Source organism: Bombina bombina, chromosome 3 (genome assembly GCF_027579735.1).
Source record: "Bombina bombina isolate aBomBom1 chromosome 3, aBomBom1.pri, whole genome shotgun sequence".
Taxonomy (NCBI): domain Eukaryota; kingdom Metazoa; phylum Chordata; class Amphibia; order Anura; family Bombinatoridae; genus Bombina; species Bombina bombina.
The window spans coordinates 513,237,342-513,256,574 of NC_069501.1; the positions used below are offsets into that span (position 1 = coordinate 513,237,342).

At 35.3% G+C, this 19,233-nt stretch overlaps 1 protein-coding gene across 2 annotated transcripts in view; it reads right to left on the bottom strand.

The window, feature by feature from the left end:
* CACNA1S (calcium voltage-gated channel subunit alpha1 S) overlaps positions 1-17,981 on the bottom strand; it is a 572,869-nt gene extending 554,888 nt beyond the window's left edge. Inside the window, exon 1 of one of the 2 annotated variants that reach the window (XM_053706913.1) lies at positions 17,676-17,981. The gene's annotated coding sequence lies outside the window, so the exon portion shown is untranslated. The remainder of the gene's footprint in view (positions 1-17,675) is intronic. The other variant, XM_053706914.1, reaches the window with a different exon arrangement.
* Between the last annotated feature and the right edge of the window lie 1,252 nt (positions 17,982-19,233).

Sequence of the window (19,233 nt, forward strand, 5' to 3'; positions counted from 1 at the left end):
GTTCTATCCCTTACCACCTCTTTTGGCCTGTCCCAGTGGACAACATCTCCAACCCACTGTGCCGTTTCCAACTTCCTTAACTTCCCCTTTCCTCTCTCTGACCACCATCTACTAACTTTCTCTCTTACTCTACCTGCTATATCTTTGCAAGCCCCCAAGAAACTGCTACTTAACAGGAATTCAAAAGACTTGGATCTCACAGACTTTTCCACGCAACTGAATCCTCTGCTCTCTGACATTTCATCCCTCTCTTGCCCAAACCTCGTTGCTTTACAGTATAATTTGGCACTAAAATCAACACTTGACAAAGCTGCACCCTCCACTGTTTGTCATACATCAATCACTCGACGGCAACCGCAGCACACAAAACAGACCATATATCTTCAGCGATGTTCACAGGCTGCTGAACGGCAGTGGAGGAAATCATGCACCTGTGCTGATTTCCGGCATTATAAATTCATCCTTAAGTCCTACAACTCTGTGCTCAGCCTGGCCAAACAACTCTATTTTTCCTCCCTTGTGTCATCTCATGCATCCAACCCCAGAAAGCTGTTCTCAACCTTTAACTCCCTTCTATGTCCATCTGCACCCCTGCCCACTACCAACCTCACTGCTCAGATTATTGCTGATCACTTCAAAAATACAATTGACACCATCTAGAAGAGAGATCTGCACCTCCAACCCTTCAAACCCAGCAATCCTACCCACCCCTTCTATTAACAAAACTCTATGCTACTTCCCCCCTGTAACAGAAGAAGAAGTCTTTGTACTCCTATCCTTGGCTCATCTCACAAACCTGGCCCACTTGACCCTATTCCCTTCACAACTTATTCCCTCTCTCTCTGCTTCACTACCCCTACCCTATCTTATCTCTTTAACCAATCTCTCAAACGCTGGCACATTTCTGGATAAATTCAAGCATTCGTCAATCATACCAATTATAAAAAAAACTCACTTGACCCCTCCACCCCTTCTATCTATCGACCGATCTCCTTACTTCCCTTTCTTCAAAATTGGAATGACTGGTCTACAATTGGCTAACTCATTTCTCACAACTAACTCCGTACTTGAGCCACTACAATCTTGGTCTCTGCCCTAAACACTTTAACAGAAACTGCTCTTGCCTAAAGTAACAAATGACCTTTTATCAGCTAAAGCAAAAGGCCACTACTCCTTACTAATTCTTCTTGGACCTAACCGCTGCTTTTGACACAGTCGTACCATCCTCTCCTCCTAAAAATACTACATTCATTGGCATCCGAGACACAGCCCTCTCCTGGTTTGCCTCATATCTCTTCAACCCGCTCTTTTTCAGTTTCCTTTAACAAACATATCTTGCGATCCTATCCCCTCTCATCAGTTGGAGTACAGTAAGGCTCTGTCTTGGGTCCCCTTGCTTTTCTCTCTCTATATCACTCCTCCCTTGGAAAACTTATAGCCTCCTTTGGATTCAGTACCACTTATATGCTCGATGATACCAAAATCTATCTTTCCTCTCCTGATATCTCTCCCTCTTTACTCAACCCAGATTTCCGACTGTCTCTCTACAATTTACTCTTGGATGTCTTCACACTACCTCTAACTCAATCTGTCCAAAACTGAGCTGCTTCTTATTCCCCCTTCTTCGAGACATCCAACACCTGACATTTGTTTGACAGTTTGGAGACTCTATTCTCCACACCTTCCACCCGAGGTCCCGCTGCTTCGGGTCACACTAGACTCAGGAAGTTCACCATTCAACCCTACCATATCCAAGCATTACCAAATCCTGCCGTTCACTCACTCTCTCAACATTTCCCAGAATTCATCCTTTCCATACTCAAAAGATGACAAAAATACTTATTCAGTCCCTCATTTTGTCACGCATTGATTATTGTAACCTACTCCTAAATGGCCTTCCAAAACACCACCTCTCCTCCCTCCAATCTATTATGATTGATTCTGCTAGACTCATGCACCTAAGTCGCCGATCTACATCAGCGACTCCGCTCTGCCAGTCTCTACATTGGCTCCCCATACACTCCAGAATACAGTTTAAAGTATTAACCCTAACTTACAAAGCACTAAAACAGTCTAACTCCCAACTATATTTTCTCTCTTATCGTGAAATATTCCCCATCCTGTCTTCTTCGATCAACCTCTGACCTACGTCTCTCCACTCCTGTTATCTCTACGTTCCACTCCCACCTCCAAGACTTTGCACGGGCTGCTCCTGTCCTCTGGAACTCTCTACCCTGCTCTATAAGACTGTCTCCAACCTTGTATAGCTTCAGACGCTCCTTGAAACCCACCTATTGAGAAAGGCATACCATATCTCCTCCATCCCTCATCTAAACCAAACTAATACATGAACTGCCTGACTCACTACTGCCACTACAACCGATGTAACAAGCTACCCCAACCTTATTTCTCTGCACCCTAAACCTGTAGACTGTGAGCTCTCTGGAGCAGGGCCCTCTTCCTCCTGTACTAGATTTGTTTAGTTTTATGTTTTGTATTTTTAGCAAAAATGTTGTCATTGTATACCCCCTATCATTGTATCCAGCGCTACGGAATTTGGAGGTGCTGTAAAAATAAATGATAATTAAACAAACAGAAGCAATCTGAAGTCTGTAGACATCAGTATGCATATAAAACTTTGGGGCTTAGGAGTCTAAAAATCAGCACAATGTTATTTTACAAAAACACTTTCAAATGTGCTATATAATTGTATTCCCCTAGAAATATACATTACATTCATTACATAGTAATTTGGAAAGAATGAATACAGGAGGGGGAACTTCTACATCCACATGGCAGTCAGATGCGCAGGTGGGAGGGCAGGAAGGGAGACAGCATGTACAGTAAATAGGCTCTGGGGAGTGGCAGGGGAGAAACTTGGCACAGGGATTAATATTATGCTTTTGTTGGTAGTCCCTCCTTGTAGTGTTTCTACATGGTGTCACAGAATAAGACAGTGGGGCTGATTTATCAAGGGACAAATGGCCCCTGATGCCCCTGTTTCCACACAAGTCTTCAGGCTCGCTGGAAACAGCCGTTAAGAGGCAGCGGTCTTAAGACCGCTGCTCCGTAACTCGTCCGCTGTCTTTCAGGCTGCAGACATCAATCTGCCCGATCGTATACGATCGGGTTGTTTGACACCCCCTGCTAGTGGCAAACCTGCAGGTGGCGGCATTGCACAAGCAGTTCACCAGTACTGCTTGTGCAATGTTGAATTCCAACAGCATATGCTGTCGGCATTAAGCAATGTCTGTCGGACATGATCCGCTTAGCAGATCATGTCAGACAGACAGTTGATAAATCAGCCCCAGTGCGTGGACTATGACGGAAACCACCAGTTTGTCTAGGAGTACAGCCTAAACTTGAAAAACATAGTGTCATGAGTCTATATTTTAATGGTTTTACTCTTTTTTTATGCTGTACCATCACCAGACTTCTGGTATTGGCACACTTTTACTATATACCACTGATATGTCTTACTTACTAGGAACAAATTAATCACAATCCAAAAGCATGGCCAGATATGTTACCAGGATTCTTTTTTAATTAGGATTTAAAACTAAAGACAACAAACAGCATGGAAATATGATGATTCCCAAAAAGCATAAAGCACATAATATGCATTCAATACATAGAGCTAGACACCCAATGACCTGTATGTGACCAACTGTAGACTATTATAAAGGAAACTCTTAAATGTAAACATAACCACAATTCCAATGTGTAGAGGGAAGAAAGAAAGCTAATATGCAAACACTGAGAGGAACACCAAATAACAATCTCATAAATTATAGAAATATCATCAAGGTCATCTACTCAAGATCAAAATGACCCATTACTCAGGCAAAATAAGCTTTAAGATCCAAATATCCAGTATTGCCAAATATTCAAAAAGTTATCTTGGTTATCTAAAACATCTGCCACCAATTATCAGGTCAGCTATAAACAGTCAACTTGGTCTTGACTACACACAAAAAAAATGTATTGAAAATGTTAGTACAAGGAGACAACACTACTCGTTTACTCAAAATATGGGATAGAACTCTTGATAACTATCAACAGACTTGGCTACCAGTGGTCAAGTACACAAAGAATGGAGATAAAAGCATTTTCTCCCAAAATCTAGAAAGCATAAAGCTTGGCTCTGAAAATTGAACAAGTGTTAGGGCATAGGGCTTAAATACCAGTCAAAAGCAGTCTTTAAATAATTGTATTTTTATGATAAAGCATGGTAGAAACATATTGGCTTCTATCTATTACGGAATACTAGTGCTTAACAGTCAAATATTCTCTCCTTCCTCCCAACTCAACATAAACAGAAGCTTCTGATTGCAGGTTGCAACTTCAAAAAGTACATAAAAGTTTGAAAGTAATACTCCGAACCTTGGCCTCAGACAAATAGTGGTTGTATGGTGAGACTCTGTGTTGCTTGTGTAACATAGAAGTGGTGTCTATGTTTCTGGTATTTTCTATTGCTGATTTTAAACAGAGAATAATTATTCTTTTAAATAAAGATAATTTTAGCAATTTATACATTAACAGGTATAATTTGCTTTCCATGTTATGACCAATATATAAATGTTATTATATAAAAATAATCTTAAAGTAAAATGATAATAAAATGATACAATTATTTTGTTAGAGAATGTTCTTAGAGCTCTGGTAACTATGTAAGTGTTGGCATAGTATCTGTATGAAATGTTATGTATATACTTTCAATTAAAGGGACACTGAACCCAAACATTTTTTTCTGTGATTCAGATAGAACCTTCAATTTTAAGCAACTTTCTAATTTACTCCTATTATTAATTTTTCTTCTTCTCTTGCTATCTTTATTTGAAAAAGGCATCTAAGCTAAGGAGCCAGCCAATTTTTGGTTTAAGACCCTAGACAGCACTTGTTTATTGGTGGATGAATTTGTCCACCAATCAGCATTAACAACCAAGGTTGTTCGCCATAAATGGGCCGGCACCTAAACTTACATTTTTGTTTTTCAAACATGCATACCAAGAGAATGAAGAATATGTGATAATAGGAGTAAATTGGAAAGTTGCTTAAAATTGCAGATTTTATCTAAATCACAAAATAAAAAAAATTGGGTTCAGTGTCCCTTTAAGTTCCTGCTACCTCTTGTGTACAGGTTCTCAGGTTAATTTTGGGCCCAGAGTCCTTGGCTGTATGCAAAGTCTCCCCTCTCTCTCTCTCTCTCTCTCTCTCTCTCTCTTTTGAATATCCCTCCTTACGTTGGTGAATTCATATGTAAATGTGAATCACACTTATGATTTCTCATATAAATGTAGATGTTCAGCACTATCTATCCTTTTACCCTATAATAGTAATATACATGAACATTAAGCCTTATATGTTTTACCTAACACATTTCTACCTTCTGTTAAATTTTGTGATTTAAATAATATGACAAATCTGAAACTATGTGTTGCCTCTTCTCTCTGTCACAATTTTAGATACTTAAGGAATTGTATCTGAATTATAGGAATACTCACAATAACATCTTGTCTTTTACTTAATTAGAAAAATGGGGATTTATTATTTTTCTCTTAAATCCTAGCATGAATTCCACATCTACAGCTAGAAAATTAAATTTATTTAAAATGAGAGATTTTGTAAAGTCTACTGTTTGTCAGCTACTGCTCCTAATTCAGTTGATAACATAGACACAAACGCTCTTTAAAGGGATATGAAAACCAAATTTTTAGTTTCATGATTCAAGATAGAGCATGTGATTTTAAAAAAAATGTTTAAAATGTACTTTTATTATCTAATTTGTTTTGTTCTCTTGTTGAAAAGAATACCTAGGTGTCTACCTAGGTATCCTTTTCAACAAGAGAAAGTCTTCATGAGCTTATGATTGGTGGCTGCACATATATGCCTCATGTTATTGACTCACCCAGTGCATTGCTGTTTTTTCAACAAAGGATTAATAAAATAATAGAAGTAAAATTGTAAAGTTGCTTAAAATTGTATTCTCTGGGCGCGATCCGATATACGGCGTAGTTTTCGGCGCAAGCGAGGGAACCCACGCCGCCCGTAGTTTCACCTCACACATCGGGGTATTACATATACCCCGCCGGCAGTTGCTAAAGTGCCGTAAGTCTGATAAACCAGCGATGTCCAGAAATGAGCATAACTACAATTTTCTGGAGTTGCCAGTGACTTACGGCACTTTAGAAACTGCCTGTGCCTAAAAAAAACTAACTAAAATATTAAATCTCCCATTACTGTCTAACACGCCTCCCAAAAATCAGCCCGATACGTATACCCCTATATCCGCAGTCCCCCCTCTCACTCCTAATAATAAATGTATTAACCCCTAGACCGACAACCCCCCACAACGCAATAAGCCTAATTATTAACCCCTAAACCGCCATAGCCAACACCGCAATAATCCTATCCTAGTATTAACCCCTAAACCGCCGCTCCCGGAGCCCACCGCCACCTACATTATATGTATTAACCCCTAAACCGCCGCTCCCGGACCCTAATCGGACCCCCCTACACCGCCGCCACCTACATTAAATGTATTAACCTCTAATCTGACCCCCCTACACCGCCCTAACCTACATTAAATGTATTACCCCTAAACCTAAGTCTAACCCTAACACCCCCCTAACTTAATTATTATTTAAACAAATCTAAATAATATTACTATTATTAACTAAAGTATTCCTATTTAAAACGAAATACTTACCTATAAAATAAACCCTAAGATAGCTACAATATAATTACATTGTAGCTATTTTAGGATTTATTTTTATTTTACAGGCAACTTTGTATTTATTTTAACTAGGCTACAATAGCTATTAAATAGTTTAATAACTATTTAATAGCTACCATAGTTAAAAATAATTACAAAATTACCTGTAAAATAGAAATCCTAACCTAAGTCACAAATACACCTAACACTACACTAAATTACAAAAAATAAAAAAATATTACCAGAAGTTTAAACTAATTACACCTAATCTAAGCCCCCTAATAAAATAAAAAAGCCCCCCCCAAAATAATAAAATGCCCTACCCTATACTAAATTACAAATAGCCCTTTAAAAGGGGCCTTTTGCGGGGCATTGCCCCAAAGTAATCAGCTCTTTTACCTGTAAAAAAAGAACAACCCCCCCCCCAACATTACCAACCAATAAGATTTCCATTTTCGCCACGTAAGGCCTTGCGCTGGATATTGGATACAAAATTGCGTGTCTTTTATATGTTAGTCTATGGGTAAAAAAACTACGTCCGACGGGTGAAATATACGTGCCGCATTTATATGCGGCGCTGTACTATAGGGTACCCAAACCCGCGCAAAAACCGGCGTCGCCGGCTTTTGCAGCTGACGCTGCCCATATCCCGATGGGGCCCTCTATATGAATCAAGAAAGAAAAAATTTGGGTTCCATGCTTCCTTTAAAATAAAAATAAGGTATAAAATAAGGAAGCAGAGTAGTAAATCAATAAAAGTAGCAGCACTCCAAAACTATGACTCTTGTATTGACCCCAGGTTTTAAGTCACTGAAAGAAAATGTATGTTTCTAGTCCCTAATACCCATTCCCACACTAACCTTTGCTCCCTACAATTACCAAAGAGAGAGAATACAAAACTTAAACTGGACAAGTAAAGCCAAAACCAAACCTTAATTATCTGGATTGTGCTTTTCCAATTTAATTCTGTTATCAAATTTGCTTAGTTCTCACGGTATCTTTTGTTGAAAACCATACCTAGGTAGGCTCAGAGTAGCATGTACTACCTGGGAGCCATTTGCTGCTTGTCATCGACTCATCCAATGCAGTGTTCTCCCAGGACCTTTTTAATGGGTGTACCCCACCCGGCTGATTTTACTTAACACCTGGCTAAAATTTTACCCACTTTTAAGCTAAATTACTAATTAATATTAACATTTTCATTTTTTACTTAACAGAATTAATATCATTAAATTTATGATAAATTATGCAATGAATTTGTGCTTTGGATAGCAGAAAATGTTTTTAATAATAGAAATTATTATGCTGCCATCACCCGGCTACTTCATAATTCCCACCCGCCTGCAAATGTGTTCAGCTTAGCTCCTTTCAAGCTCACTTCAAGAAAGGGTACCAATTTAATGAATAAAATTTGATAATGGAAGTAAATGGGAAAGTTGTTTAAAATTGTATAATCTAATTTGAATCAAGAACATTTTGGTTTTCATGTCCCTTTAAGGAGGCTATGAAAAAAGCACCTTTTTCACTTTTCTGAAATCTGCTATGGGGATTTCACTGTCCTGGCAACTATTTATATATGGATATAATTTTATTTTTTTTTATCTGTAGTGCTGATTTGTCACATTGTGGGTACATTTTGCTAAATTGTGTGCATGATTTAAAAAAAACAACAACTTTGCATGACCACACCTAAAGTTGCATGCTACACTGTGTATATATTTTAAAATGTGTTCCTTTTCTTGCTTAATAAAAATAAAGTATTGAATAATTATATAATATATATGTATGCCTTGTTTGGACTACTTTTTTCTTCTACCTTAAAATATTGCTTGCACATTATTAGTAGTATAATTAGCATTGTGATATGTGGCCTGGTCCTATAAATGCCTCACATACACATTCTTGAGCATTTGCCTTAATCATTCAAGCTAAATTTATCTGTTAACAACTGCTTTGCCCAGCACAAGACAGTTTTTGTTAACCCTTACGAAAGAGAATGGGTTTTACACTACTTTTTACTAATATTCTCCCCATTTTTATGTGTTTCATGATCTGCAACTTAAAAAAAAATGTGTAATAATCATCACTTACCCAAAAAATATTTTATCATAAACTAAAACTTTAACTCTATAGTATCTCATAAATAATAAAAAAAAAGAAATTAAAATTGTGAGTCCCTGGATCTTGCTGTAATCTAAACCATATATAGAAGGATATTAAAAAAATAAAACAGTTTGCTAATTGCTTGTTAAATATTTAATTGACTGAGCTTAGTTGCTTAGTTAAAAAAAATTAATAAATAAATACATAAAAAGACGCTAATAGGAGTCATCTTTAAAGCATGTCATTTATGACTGTATGTCTGTGCTTAATATATTTATTTATAAAATACCATTAGGTAATATAGTAAAGAATGGAATCACTGCAATACACAAATGACATCCAATGAGGAGGGAGAGACATAAAAATGTAATGAGTGTTTTGTGGGGGAAAAAAACAAACGTACTAATAAACCGATTACTGTATATTTGAGACAAATATATTGTCTACTCAAAAATTAACTGAATATTAAAATTATTATTTGATCATTTGCTATTATTTAGTTATTGCTAGGTGACTCACGACCCCTGCTCTAAGATTCTAACTTTCACTTTCCCCAATTTTTAACATTCTTTACCTACTTGGTCATTTCATTTTTACTGTGTCCAAAAAAAGGCTCAGCTATAATGCCCAAATATAGTTTACAGATATTAACTCTGTATGATAAAAATAACAGTAAAATGCAAAGGTTAAAATTACACATTGAACTAAAAAAACCCTGTATAACGATTGAAAATATATTATATTAAATATACTGCTATAATTTGGACTTTTATAGAATGGGACTGCATATCAGGAATTGCTTCCTAAAAATTTCCTAAAAATTGTGTTCCTAAAAATTGTGTTTTCCATAAATTAAAGGGAAATGAAGCCCACATATTTTCTTTTGTGATTCAGATAGAGCATATGATTTTTAACAACTTTTCCAATTTACTTCTATTATCCATTTTTCTTCTCTCTCTTGGTATCTTTTGTTAAAAAGTAGGGACATATACTTAGGAGCGGGCCCCATTTCTTCAGCAGTATATGGCAGCAGTTTTGCTAAAAATGTTATCCATTTCCAAAAGCACTAGATAGCAGCACTATGTTCTGCCCTGTAGTGCTTCAGACACCTACCTAGGTATCTTTTCAACAAAGAATATCATGGGAACAAAGCAAATTTGATAATAGAAGTAAATTGAAAAGTTTTTAAAAATACTTATGCTCTGTATGAATCACAAAAGAAAATGTTTGGGTTTCATATCCCTTTAATATAGGAAGCACATGTAAAAAGCACCACATTATATTTTGCATTATTGCTTACTGTAATTGTTCACTGAATTGTGACAAAATATAAAGTTTGTGCCGCGTAAACAGAAATAAAAAGATGGCTGTTATGTAAATATAAAGCATATGCATTTTGCTCCAGGACATTTGACTTATTTTACAATAGATAAGTGTTATAATGAGAGGAAAATCAATTATTGCTTACTTCAATATAAAAAATACTTAAATAAAAATAATTTCTCTTAAGAATGTTAAAATGCTTAAATTATTAAAAAATGCAAATGCAGTATCAGTTCTTTTTGTGCCACTTTCATTGGAATGGCTAGTATATATTTAGGCCACGGTTTTCTTCAGGCCTCCCTAACTGGCCATACATTTTAAAACAACTTTACAATTTACTTCTATTGTCAAATTTGCTTCATTCTCTTGATATTCTTTGTTGGAGGAGCAGTGATGCACTACTGGGTGCTAGCTGAACATATTGGGTGAGCCAATGACAAGAGACATATATGTGCAGCCCACCAATCAGTCAGCTGGCTCCCAGTAGTGCAATGTTGCTCTTGAGCCTACCTATGTATGCTTTTCAACAAAGTCTACCAAGAGAACAAAGCAAATTTAATAACATACGTAATTGGAAATGCTCAATCCAAATAATTAAAGTTTAATTTTGGCTTTACAATACTTTGCAAGTTTTGTTTTCTTTCTTTGGTAAGTGCAGGGACAGAGGTAATGGGTATGGAAATAGATATTAGGGACTAGACACATACATTTTTCTCAGTGGCTTAAAACATCAGTACAAGATCACTTTATTGATTTTAGGTCTCATGTCCCTTTAACCTGCTCTCACCCAAGGTAATCCCAAAAATCTGGCCTGTTAGGGAAGCCTGAGAGCAGCTTTGGAAACCCATGATTTAGGCTATATCAGCTGCAGCAGTTCTGATTGCCAGGATAATGTGATTTCTTGTTAAACGATTATTATTCTTATTATAACTATTCCTTTTTTTTACTAATAAGATAAATACAAATAAAAAAAATCAGATATAGCACAAACTCTGTTTGCACATGTGTAGACTGGTGTAGCCTGCACTCTTGTACAGTGGTTTAGCACTGATTCAACTTGGTTACTATTGCAAAGAATGATTTGCTTATCAGGATTGCTGATGCAAAACTGATTATCCACCTGTTAAAAGCATGTGACACCCTAATAGATTAGGGAGGGAAAAGTAAACAAAGCTTGCATAAATTGCCTTAGAGTATTAATCCAAGCTTCCCTGGGAGAAAGTGAAACAAACATATTTTTTAGATGTATGTTACAATAAAAGGGCTGCAAAATAAATAAATAATGAATGTATATTGCAATAATGAAACATTTTATGCGTTGTTGAAATATCAAGTGTAATGGGTCCTTTAAATGAGAATCAAGGCTGTTTGACACCAGCATAATGTTTTAAAAACCTTTTTAGTATATTCCTGATTATGTTTTAATGAAACTATGAGCTTACAACTGAGACAATTTGTTACATTTAAAGCATTCTTGTGGAATAAATGTACATCTTAACAGATACAACACAAAGATACAAGTAAAAGAAATACATCTAAACCATGAAATAATCACAAAACAACATGGCTCACTAAATATATATATAGATTTTTCAGGATAATTAAGAAAGGTTGTGAAGTACGGATTCATCTGTCCAAGTATATAAGGAATGTAGCAGAGCACATGCAAAGGGGTAATCAGATTAGCTAAAATATAGAATAAAAAAAATACAAAGCAATAAATGTAAAGTAAATAAATGACAGAAAATAAAGAAGAAAAAATATAAGAACAGCAGCAGTGAGCAGGGGGAGGCTGAGGTGCTCAAAACCAATGGGAGAAACATTACAGCAAAAAAGAACTGTAAATCACATGCCATAAAAAAACTGGACATAAAGTTAAATAGCATTTTAATATTTTTTATCACTCAAAACTTTTGGCCATGGTACAAAGTGGCACAAAGGTGAGGGGATATCACTGCCTAAAAAGGGAGATAATCTTGAAAGCTATAGACCAGTAAATTGGACACCAGTGGTGGAGAAGATGCTAGAAGGGATTATAACGGTTTATATTTAAGACTATATTTACAAAAAAAGATCATGAGTGAGAAATAAGCATGTGGGTTTATGAGAAATAGATTGTGGGAAACTTATTTAAAACATTGTTTTATGTGGTTTTGTGTAAGAACATAGAAAAGGTGACTCAGCTGTTGTGATATACTTGGATTTTCTTTTGATACAGTGCTACATAAGAAATTGTATAACATTAAGAATTTTAGATGTAACGATAAGTTAGACAAATTTGATATGTTTTCTATTGAAAAGAGGCAGAAGATGTATAGATAATTCATGTTCCCAACAAATTCATTTTTTCAGTGTAAGAGTAATTAAACTGAGGAAGTATTAACCAATAACAATATACTACATTGAATAAAAAAAAAGATGTCTAAAACTGATTACTTGGTTATTATTGTTTAATGGGTAGGCAATAATAAAAGCATTTCAAATTGAAAAGCTATCCTCTCTGTTCACCTGGAAGTTTTTGTGTATTATAAAACAGGGATCAAAGAAGATGTATAAACAGTGAACTATATGGATGTTTGTCTTGTTCCATCCTCATCTACTATGTGTTATGCAAATAAATAGATTGGTTCATATGCATCAACATCAAGTTTGACTGTCACCCAAGTACATGCACTGTGTATATTCATCAATCTAATTCTCTATGTTCAGAGATCACTGCAAAGGCTCAACAAGTCTTCCCATATTTCCTATAGAGTTCCTCAGGCATTCTTGAAGCCCCTTCACTGTTTGTATTTACCACCTCTAATTGAAATGTATTACATTAATCAACATTTCATTTCTATTATGAAGAAGTTGTTCCGCAAATTGTTCCTGAACTTACTACTCTTCAAACTCATAACCCCTTGCTGCTCTGGTGCTGCTGACAGCGTGTGTGTGTGTGAACAAGGCCTCGATTAGGGGACGAAACGTTATGGATTTACAGCATTTTGATATGCAGTAAAGGTTGTGGCTACATTTTGTTTTGGAATCCATTAGGATTTACTCCGGATCCGGATTTTCAGATGCCTCTGCCATCTCATAACAGGTAATATTTGTAATCATCATGTAAATACTCTAGTTTAACAAGAGGGGGCTGTTAAATACATGAAACATTGTAAACTTTTCTCAAACTTACTGAGCACAATATATCGATCAATATATGTGTGTGTGTGTGTCACGCATTCAGATACACAGAACACAAATCCTATATACACACACATACACATTTATATATATATAATATATATATATATATATATATATATATATATATATATTATATATATATATATATACACATACATATATACACACGTAGTGCTCCATCTCAAGAAACACTTGTGCAATAAAGCTGCTTCCAATTTTTAAATGTCTATAGATTTTCAACACTTACTACTTGTGAATGTGAACTAAAATATTTTATAAGGTTACAAAGATTTTTCTAGTCTTCAAAATTATATTTAAACTGCTTTCATATGCTCTATCTTCAAACACAGATGCATTTAATAAACCTGGATCATTTGTCAAAGTAGTAGCGCATTAATACCCTTCTTAAATCTCAAAATAAAACTTTCTTGGTTTGGATACAACATGCAATTTATATAAAAACGTATAGATATTTACTTTACAAAATATATATACAGATATAAATTTAGAAATAAAAACATTTTCTTATAAGTGAAGAACATAAGAATTTGAAGTATTAGTGCTCCTTCAGCCCTAAGGCTGACACAGTTGGTCTAGTGCCATTTTGGGTAAGCACACAAGCAATAAAAAGAAGACTTATGTTATGTAGCATGCCACATAAAAGTCTATGGGGAGATAGAGTTAGCCAGTTGCGATATCTGAACTCCAGAAGTTAGCTTTCGGTCTCACGCTAACTTTTTACTTTTAACTTTTAATACCAGCAACAATTTGGAAGCACCACTGGTTTACCTTGAGTGCAGTTAGCATTCAAGAGCGATACAAACGTATCATTTCCCTTGTAATCAAGGCCATAGTTAAGTCAGCTGAGAGCTGCAATGCACTACTGGGAGCTAGGCAAACATACCTGGAGAGTCAATTACAACTGGCATATGTGTGTAACCATCAATCACCATCTAGCTCCCAGTAAAGTATTGCTGCTCCTGAGCCTACCTAGGTATGTTTTTCAGCAATAGATACCAAGAGAACACAGTAAATTGTATAACAGAAGCAAAAAGTCCGTTAATATCACATATTCTATCTGAACCATGAACGTTTCATTTTAACTTTTATGTTCTTCTAAATTGTGAAGTGGAGTAAGTGGAATATTAGCGCTCCACTGAGTAATACTAGCGCATGCAAATGTAAACTGGTATACAAGTTAGTCACAATTACATGGGAGCTTTGCACTCACTAGAGCCCGCTTCCATAGGCTCCAACAGGAGCCTCATTCTCATGCCATGAGACACGGCATGAGAACTAGTGCAGCGAAGGGGGGTAAGTTGTGCTGCAATGGCAGCAAATTGTAAATATATATGTATATGAATATATACATATTTATGTGTTTGTATGTGTATATGTGCAGCCTATGGAAGTGCTCGTGGCATTAGCGTGCCCTGGTATTACACAGTGGAGCGCAAATATCGCTTTCATTTACCGCTCCACTTGTAATCTGGCCCTTATTTATGATTATTGTATTATATTTTACAGCTTTACTATATTCTACCCTGTACATTCAAAATGTAAACTAATTGCTATTAATGGACATTTCTTTCACTTTTGTTGGACCAATTACTACTTAAAATACCTGTACTTGACCCATTTACAGAGCCCTGCAGTCTGCTTTCCCTGGCTAGCTGACTTATGACTACCTAGGTGCACATATATTTCTCATGGAAAGATAAATTTATTTTGATAATATGTTGGCTCTTATCTACAGGTGACTAAACCTTTTTGGATGGAGGATATGGGGGAGGGGTGTTGGCCCTAAATTACTATTTTGCTTCTTTAAATAGACCCTCATTGAAGAAAATGGATTTTAAAATAAGTGGCAAAGGAGCTTAGACCAACTCATCTGTATTTTTCTATGTATTTTTCTTTGATATTCTATACTGTACTTTTTTTTGCCTCACAGTGACTTACATTTCTATATCCAGTATGTCAAGTATTTACAGTACAATTACAAACAAGAATTGCAATTGAATTTGGTCTGAAATGAAAACTCTTGTGCCTTAATTGGACTCTATGTTTGGCATCACCTAACTCGTTTCCTCAACACATTTTTTTTTTAATCTCAAACCTGTCCTCAGTCCTCCACAACAGGCTAGGTTTTCAGGATTACCCTGGATGAGAGCAGGTTAATAGCCATGTTTACTAATCAGATGATTATTTTACTCGTGCTCCAATTTAAATATCCTCAAAATGTGGCCTGTTATGGAGGCCTGAGGACAGATTTGAAAACCAGTGCCCTAGAAAAAGTTGTTAAAAAACCCATGGTAACAATGTGGGAATCAGTGAGGCATCTACCAGCTAGAGAAATCTGTAATGCAGTTTTACCTGTGCAAATATAAGTAAATACAAATAATAAAAACACTGTTAAATGGGTTGCTATATTATATTGCATGTATTTATAGCATTTCATGTCTCATTTCCAATTCTTGCAGAATGAACCAAAAATGGCAACATGCATATATTGCAGACTTGTCTATTCTAAGGCTCTAGTTAAATGCATAACATCTAGTTCCCTTTAAAGGACCAATCAACACAGAAGATTTGCATAATCAACAAATGCAAGATAACAAGACAATGTAATAGCACTTAGTCTGAACTTCAAATGAGTAGTAGATTTTTTTCTGACAATTTTAAAAGTTATGTCTTTTTCCATTCCCCCTGTACCATGTTACAGCCATCAGCCAATCACAAATGCATACAGTACCATGTGACAGCAATCAGCCATTCACAAATGCATACACACTGACAATGATTAATTTTTAAATGACTCCCTTTAATAAAGCACTCAAAGGGGGCTGAAGTGATGCAGTAAACTTAATGGGACAGTGTACTCAGGCAAACAGCTGATAAAACGTTGTAAAATTAAAAAGCAGCTGCTTTTAAAATGGGCTAGGCTTTATTTTTCCTACCCCCAGTAGGGTGTTGATTTCTGCTAGTGCCTTGTGTTTACATAGCTTTTGTAAAGCCAATACTGCAGTATTGTAATTTTTAATAGAGGTGGAGATTTCATCACGTAATTTACAGTGACAAAATAAAAATAAGGGAGCTTTTTGCAAACAATTTAAAAAGGGAGAATAAACAAACTTAAATGGAAATGTTAAGCAACTTTCCTTAATAGTTCTATTATTAATTTTGCTTATTTCTATTTGTATCCTTTCTTAAAAATAATCCTAGGTGAGCTCAGGAGCATGCACATGTCAAGCCATCTGGCAGCAGGGCTTGCAACATTGTTTATAGCAATGTTAAACATAGTTACGAGCACTACTTCCATATACTGCTTTAAACATGTGCACACTCCTAAGATCATATCAGCCAACCTATGTCTAGTATTCAACAAAGGATACCAAAAGAACAAAGCACATTTGATAATATAAACAACTTTCTATTTTTTTTTTTACTGTGAACACATAAAAGGGGAGAAAATTCTACAGTATAGTGTCCCTTTAATGCACACTATTCTATGTATATAATGTGTTTAAGTATAGATGTGTTTGTGTCTGTAGATTGTAAAGAAACAAATTATTACTATGTTCATTTTTTTCACTGAAATTAAACTTGAAATATAAGGATCATAAAATTGCCAATTTTTCTTAGGCATAAGGGTATTGCTATAATACTTTTCCTAGTGCCAGATTTAGAACAAATTTAGCTTTGGTCAGAGGTATACACGAGATAGCTTTAAAGGGACATGAAACCCAATTTTTTTCTTTCATGATTTAGAAAGAACGTGCAATTTTAAACAACTTTCTAATTTACTTCTATTATCTAATTTGCTTCACTTTTTTGCTGGAAAGCATATCTAGATAGGCCTAGTAGTTTCTGATTGGTGGCTGCACACAGATGCCTCGTGTGATTGGCTCACCCATGTGCAATGCTATTTTCTCAGAAAAGGATATCTAAAGAATTAAGCAAATTAGATAACAGAAGTAAATTGGAAAACTGACTTGAAATAGCTGTGAGCTATTTATCAGCATATAAATTAAAACCGTGTCTTCAATTTCTGAGAACTTACTAAAAATTGTTGATACACACATACGTGTATGTGTATATATATATATATATATATATATATATATATATATTATATATATATATATATATATATATATATATAATATACGCACACATATATACACATACACACACATATATATATATATATATATATTATATATATATATATATATATATATATATATATATATATATATATATATATATATATACACACACACACACAAAAACCCTAAATACTTTAGATCCGTTCTACACACTTTAAATAATTTACATATTAACATACCTTAAGAGAGAATGATTCTTAGAGCCGCCCCTTCCTGGAGTAAAGTGCTAGTGTCGAAAATATTCCTTTAAGAAAGCTTTGTAAATGAGAAATATCTTGTCAGCTTCTTTCTTCAACAAGCAAAATTGACAGTAAGTAAATGGAGAAGCACCTCCATATCTTTAGTTGCAATATAAAGAATTTTGAATAAAGAGAGGATTTTTTTGGGGGGAAAGCAGCAAAATTGGCTTTAAAAGTGGCATGAGGGGGCTCTCATGGCTGCCTTGTTTCTCCAGGGTCTGCCCCAGCCTGTGTGGAGTGAGGTCAGTCTAGAGTCTGACACAGGCTCATGATTAAAATTAGACCCAAAAACATCTTCCTCCCCACAACAGCTGCACAGCTCAAATTCTCTCTCTAAGGGGGAGGGGGGAGAACTTAGCCAAGTAACACCTTGCCTGTTTAGTTAACCCCCTATACTATAAGAACGTTAACTTCAGTATTTGATCTATTCATTTTTAACACACACATCCATGAATACATTGTTAAAGGGACAGTCTAGTCAAAATTAAACTTTCATGATTCAGATAGGGCATGCAATTTTAAACAACTTTCCAATTTACTTCTATTATCTAATTTGCTCAATTCTTTAGATATCCTTTGTTGAAGAAATAGCAATGTACATGTGTGAGCCAATCACACAAGGCCTTTATGTGCAGCAACCAATCAGCAGCTACTGAGCATATCTAGATATGCTTTTCAGCAAGTGATATCAAGAGAATGAAGCAAATTAGATAATAGAAGTAAATTAGAAAGTTGTTTAAAATGACATGCTCTTTCTAAATCATGAAAGAAAAAAAATTGGGTTTCATGTCCCTTTAAATGGATATACAACCCAAAACATTTCTTATGTGATTCAGACAGAACATACCATTTTAGACAAGTTTACAATTTACTTCTATTATAAAAAATTGCTTTGTTCCCATGATATTCTGTGTTGAGGAGATGCCTAGGTAGGTGCCTGGAGCACTAAATGGCAGGGAATAGTGCTGCCATCTAGTGCTCCTGCAAATGGATAACATTCTGCAAAACTGCTGCCATATAGTCGTCTGGAAATGGTCAGGCTCCTAAGCATATGTCGTCACTGCTTTTTAACACAAGATAACAAGAGAACAAATAAAAATTGATTATAGAAGTAAATTAGAAAGTGGTTTAAAATCATATGCTCTATCTTAATCATGAAATGATTTTTTATTTTAATTTGCTCAACACTATACATTAAATAGAGATTACATTGTGAAAATAAACCAAACCTTTCTCGGATGACTAATCTTTCTATCAAATACTGTTGTTTTTTAAACCCCTTGTAATAAGGCTGCTGTATCTATTGTGGTAATATTATTATTAATATTATTATAAGTAGTAGTGGTAGTAGTAATTGACACTATAAATACTACTGGTGGGCTAATCTATGGGGATAATAATAAATAATAAAAATAATAATAAAAGTGTCCTTATAAATACAATAGGTCTGTTATGTGCAACCACAGTTACATGCTAACTGCTATAAGTGGGTACACTA